Source organism: Tamandua tetradactyla, chromosome 4, assembly GCF_023851605.1.
Source record: "Tamandua tetradactyla isolate mTamTet1 chromosome 4, mTamTet1.pri, whole genome shotgun sequence".
Classification (NCBI taxonomy): domain Eukaryota; kingdom Metazoa; phylum Chordata; class Mammalia; order Pilosa; family Myrmecophagidae; genus Tamandua; species Tamandua tetradactyla.
Window position 1 is genome coordinate 177,912,635 of NC_135330.1, and position 6,690 is coordinate 177,919,324.

A 6,690-nucleotide genomic window follows, 5' to 3' on the forward strand; every position below is an offset into this window, starting at 1 on the left:
ACCATAGTCAGTCAAGGCCACCCTCTCCTTCCACTCTGATCTCCCTTCTCATAACTTCTGTCAGCTGGCGCTGAAGCGGCCATGACATTTCTGAGGTCTGAAGTTGAGAGGGAAATATACTTTGCTTGGGTTATGGGATTCATTTATGTGGCCTGCAGCCACTTGTGTGTGGATTAGAATGGTGCCTCCCATCCCACTGGGTGGGAATGGCTTTTGGGGGCCTCCTCCTACCCTCCTGTACCTGCCAGTGCCCAGGTGTCACTAAGGTGTCACTAAGGCAGGGCCAGGGCTGACACTCCTATGAACATGTACCAGCACCCGGCATGCCACAGGGCTCACGGTGCAAACAAGACCACCGTGAGCCCTGTGATAAAGTTTTTGGTTATTTAAAAACTAACAAAGTAAAATTTAAGATTATTTTTTAAGTAGAAATAGTAAAGTAAAACTATAGAAATATATTAACAGTACAATCCTCTTATAGATGTGCTGTTTACTGAGATTTATTTTACAATCTCATGTCAGTGTAGCCCTTACAAAAAAACACTTAGACTGTTATACACACAGCACTTTTCCCTGCACACGTAATTTTATACATTTGAAAAGGTTTTAGGCATTTGTTTGGTTTTGTTTTTTTAGGTCCAGAATCAATCACACACTGTATTTAGAACTAGTCACAAAGATGGAAACTAGTAGGCTGAAACAGAGTGAATAGCTCTCTGTGATGAGAAAATGTTTCAGATGGTTTTATGACATTGAACTGTCAAGTTAAATCACTCAATGGTGAATTAATTTGTCATTTTAGAGGGCTGAACAAACAAGATCAGCAATGCAAAAGCAATAATATACCACACACAAGGCAGTAAAAGCTAATGAATTTGTCTCACTTTTTCATCTATGGCATAAAAGTAGCAATAAAATACTGTTTTACAAATGAATAAACTAAAAAAATAAGTTTGAACTATTAAGAGGGAGATATTGTTTATATTATTATCTTATGATTGTGTGAATAGTATGAATGATGTTTTATGAGATTTTCTGATATACAATTAATTATATTATTTTTTTATGCATAACCTCGAGAAAAGTTCATAGCAGACCTTTCTTCTTTGGATGTTTCTGAAGTGGTAAAGTTTTATTAGAACTAGTATCTGCCCATGATCATGAAAGTGGTTACAAGTTCATGGGACAGGAGAAGTGCTCTTATCACCAGCAATCTCTTCTCATGCCTAGGTTACAAGGTGCAAAACAGAGTTCAGCCTGAGATGAGATGATGGTGATGAGAGGAGAAGAATTAAAGATATGGGAGAAAAGAGGAAATTATCTTTTTTTTTCACATGGGCAGGCAGCAGGAAATGAAGGGAGGAAATTCTTGACCACTGGGTTGATAGTTTCAAATAATTTGAAGTTACTTCAAAATCTTTTGGCTTTTGACTTAGAAAAATTTCAGACATAAAAATGTAAGGAAAAGGTGCAAAGAAACCCTTTACAACCTTCACTTAGATTCTTCAAATTTAACATTTTAGAATACAATTATCAAAAATCAAGACACTGAAAACACTTAATCTACAGAAATTATTCAGATTTTACCATTTTTCTGCTAATATTGTTGATCTCATCCAAGATCTATTTGTGCTCAAGGTACTTAATTATCATGACTTCTTAGTAACCTTTAATCTGGAATGATACTTTGGTTTCATGTTTGTCGTTGCTAACATTGATATTTTAAAAGGTATTGGCAAGTTGCTTCATAGACTGTACCTCTATTTGGCTCTTTCTGATGTTTTCTTGATTAAATTTGGGCTATGCATTTTTGGCAAGAATGTCAGAGAGGTGATGTGTCCCTCCCTTTGCACCAACTCAGGAAATACATGAAGTGTGTTCATCCCGTAACTGGTTCCGTTAGCTTGATTAAGATTGTCTGCCAGTTTTCACTACGTAAAAACTAAATAATAATAATAGTTATTGAGTAAAATTATTATTTTTCCTTTTTGTAGTTAGTAAGTAAGCATATAAGGAGGTATTGTGAGGTTATGTAAATATCTTGTTTTTCATCAGATTATTCTTGTTTGTTCTGGTTTACTACCTGCTGGAATACAATAAACCAGGAACGGAATGGCTTTTAAAAATGGGGTATTTAATAAGTTGCTAGTTTACAGTTCTAATACTGAGAAAATGTCCCAATTAAAACAAGGCTATAGAAATGTCCAATCTAAGGCATCCAGGAAAAGATACCTTGGTTCAAGAAAGTTGATGAGGTTCAGAATTTCTCTCTCAGCTGGGAGGGCACATGGCAAACATGGCGGTGTCTGCTAGCTTTCTCTCCACTCCTTTTGCTTCATGAAATGACCTGGGAGGCATTTCCTTTTTCATCTCCAAAGTCACTGGCTGGCAGACTCTCTGCTTTGTGGTTCTGAAGCATTCTGAAGCGCTCGCCAAAATGCTTTCTCCATTATAGGATTCCAGCAAAGTAATCAAGACCCACCTGGAATGTCTCCGCCCATTCAAGTTTTACACCCACACTTGATTGAGTAACATCTCCATGGAAATAATCTAATTAAAGTTTCCAACATATAGTCCTGAATAGGGATTAGAAGAAATGGCTGTCTTTACAAAATGGGATTAGGATTAAAACATGGCCCGCCCCATTTTATTCATTTGTAGTAGAATTTGTTCATTTGTTTCTGTTTGTATTCCATTTTCTCTCCCCCACTCAGTATTTGTAAATTTTAATTATTTATTTTATAAAGCGTGGGGAACACTAACATGTTTTTAATAGTCAGATCTATACACAAAGGTATAGTCAGAGAACCACGCCCCTAACTTTTAATGAGCTCTGTTGTTCAAAAAAATGCACACAGCAATAAAGCACATTGCTCTTGAAATTCTGTGGTCATAAATTTTAGGCAAAATATTAGGTTATTGGTAGATGAAAATGAGCACAAAAAGTTGTATAAAGTTTGTAATGGATTTTTATATACCTACTTTTTTAGCAATGTGGAGATAATTGTATTATTATTGATGATTCCAAACAATAGCCTCAGCATAGTGATTTCCCTTAGATATTCAATAAAACCAACTTTTTCATGCATAATAGTTCTTTCATTCTTCTATGTAATTATTGTCCATGTAGCATATCAACAACATATGTTAAATAAGCATCAATAAGGATGATTACAAATGAGGAAAAGTAAGAAGCAAGAATTAAAAAATGACTTTACCTAATGAAAACTAAGAGAGAAACGAATGACCATCAACAAAATACAGTTATATCAAGAAGTCAGGAAATATATCTTTGTTTTGTGCTATGTAAACAACAATCGACATGCAAATATATGGCAATGTTTTCAAGGAGATAAAACAGTTAGACAGCCTGCCAGGAGAGGGGTTATCTTCTGCAAATCTTCATAGTTGAAGAAATAGTCAAGCCCATCCCCAGAGGCTTCTGAGGGCCAACGTAAGTCAGTCATTCCACACTGCCTCCCCTTCACCCTCCCATCACCTACACTTCTGTACAGGTAAAGTCCTTTAATAAGAGTCCTTAAAAGTTTTCTTTGGGGGGCAGGCCATGGTGGCTTAGCAGGCAGAGTTCTTGCCTGTCATGCCGGAAACCCGGGTTCGATTCTCGGTGCCTGCCTATGCAAAAGATGTATATAATACATAGTTTTCTTTGGGAGTAGTAGGCTAGGGAAAATTACAAAAACAATCTTACTTGTTTAGAATCAAAGAAATTTTGGCTTTGTAGATGATGATAGTGATGATTAAGGAATAATTATAGAACACAGAGTTTATGTTTGTTTTAATATTTGTTTGATTTTAGCACAAAATGATTTCTACCACTTCTGTTCAGTCCCCAAACCCCATTTCTAGGTGTCTAGTGGCTTCTGGTAGTACCAAATGGGAGTCTAAGACGATCACCTTTATTTATCACATCTCTGAGTATAAGTTTTTATAAGCAAAAGTTTTTTGTATAAATAAATACTGAATCAAACTGATTTTATCTGTATCTGTTAAGGTGTTCATATGGTTTTCTCCTTTAGTATTTTGTGGTGATAAATTACATCAACACATTTTTCTAATATTGAACCAAACTTGCGTTTGTGGATCAAATCCAACTAGTTATGATGCATTATATATTTATATATTGCTAGCTTTAGTTTACTAATATTCTATTTGAGGGGTTTGCATCTAAGTTCATGAATTAGATGGACCTGTAATTTTTATTTCTAGTATGGCCCTCAGAATGCTCTTGTGTCAAGGTTAAGATGGAAAAAAAGTTGAACTGGAAGTTATTGTCTCTTTTTTTATTCCCCAAAATAGTTTATCTGAGATTGAAATAATCTGCCTTTTGGATGTTTGGAAGAATTTGCCTATCTCAGGCTGGCCATTTCTTCATGTATAGATTGTATAGTTCAATATCTCCAATAGATATTTTTAATATTTGCTTTTTGTCTATTTCTTACTGATTAGTTTTAGCAATTTATATTTTTCTAGGAATAGTCTATTTTGTCTAATTTTTTAATTTTATTCATATAACTTTTTTCATAATATTTTCTTCTGTCTTTTATCTCTAAATCATTTTTAATTTTGTTCCTATTTTTTTCTGCTTTTGCTTATGTTGGCTCTCTTTATTTTTATTTGATAAAGCTTGCCAATGTTTTATATTTATTTGTATTCAGAGAAGATATATTTGGCTTTGTTGATACAAGGTATTTTATTATTTTACCTTCATTTTCTATTTTCTGAATTCCTGCCTTTATCTTTAACTGCTTTTTCAGAGTAGCCTTAGATACTGTGTTCTATAGGCCAGACTTCACCTCTCAGCTGGGGCAGCTGGATCTGAATGCCTTGCTTGATGAATGAGCCAAATTGGAGACTGTCATGGTTAGGGATGCGTGTCAATTTGGCCAAGTTGTGGTACCTGTTTATCTGATTGGGCAAGCGCTGGCCTGTCTGTTGCAATGAGGACATTTCATAGGATTAAGTCATGATCACGTCAGCTGCATCCACAGCTGATTCCATTTGTAATCAGCCAAAGGGGAGTGTCTTCTGCAATTAGTGATGCTAAATCTAATCATGGGAAGCCTTTTAAGGAGGACTCAGAGGAGACAGGCCCCATTCCTGCTTTGGCTGGTGAGCCTCTCCTGCGGAGTTCATCCAGGCCATCCATCGGAATCCTCGGCTTCGCAGCCTGCCCTGTGGGTTTTGGACTCTGCATTTCTGCGGTCACGTGAGACACTTTTATAAATTTTATATTTGCAAGTGTTCCCTGTTGATTCTGTTTGTCTAGAGAACCCTAACTAATACAGAGATATTGAATCTTCTCAATGTACCTCACCCTGTCTTAAGTGTGTGTGTGATAATCCTCATCCCACCTTCCAACTTCCACTGTTTCCAAACACACACACATACAAACATGCACATGCACACTCACACTAACACAGTATACAATCCTTGGAAATAGAAAGGAGTATTTGAAGACAGAGCTGGCTTCTGTGCATGCAACTGGGCAGTTGCACAAGGCTCCACACTCAGAAGGGCCTTGTGTTTAGTTTAATGTCCTGGCATAGGTATCTTAAAATTCTAAATAATTTTTTGAACAAAAACATTGCATATTCATTTTGTACTGGGCCCCACTACTTATGCAGTTGTCTTATTGGAAGACATCGAAGAGATGGAGCAGAGAATGGTAGGTAGTACCATGTCTCTAGAGTCAAACCCTTTGTTCAAATCCTTGTTCTGTTTACTATTTTTATAATTTGGATATGGGGATAATAGAACTTCTAAACTCATGGAGTTGTTGCAAAGAATAAGTAAGTTAATATATGTAAAAGCACCTAGAAACATTCCTGGCACATTATAAGTACAAATACTTTGGCTTAAAAGATGCACATAGCCATACCTGCACATACATAGGAAGAGGGGTTCTAATTGAAATTCAAAATAAGGAAAGAGATATACTCTGTTTTGTTTTATATTAGCAAAATTTATGAAAGCTAAATTAGCAATGGGGGAATTGGAAGCTGAAGAATATCTGATTTTTTTGTTTTGTTAAGATCTTCAAAAGATCAGGAGAGAGAGAACAAAATAATAATAGAGCCAGCCCCTAGGATTTAGAACACCACTTGGCTCCACTTTTAGGTGGTCTCAGACCGGCTCCTCCATCTACCCAACAATGCAAGTGGAAAAGAGATGAAACAGCTGTGACGACATCCCAATCTAGAGGCCAAATATTTCCAAAATTAAAGAGTCAGTTGAGGTGAGGACTTCAGCCTGGGAACAGAAGGTTGCCATAAATTTCATCTGGTAGGAATTAAAGGGAATCAGGATTCAGCATGTCAGGGGGCAGTGGCAAAAAACAGAAGGGGAAATCTGATGGGAAAGAAATTGTTAGGGGAGAGATTCTTCCTGCAGCCAGGGAATGTCCACTTGGGACCTCCAGTAGATACAGACCAGAGACAAGTAAGGTGGAGGTGGGTGCTCAGCCTGAACACTCCCTACCCATGCCCAACCCCCTCAACTCTCACTAAATTATAGGAAACAAATTCTTCTCTGTGGGGTCCTACGAAGAGGAGGTAATGATTGGGGCCTCCAATCACCCACAGGAAGGGCAGACATACCCAGTACTACGGGACTATGAGCATAGGGACTGTCTCAGGAGCCCTGTGGGGTGATAACATTCCCAACCTGCAT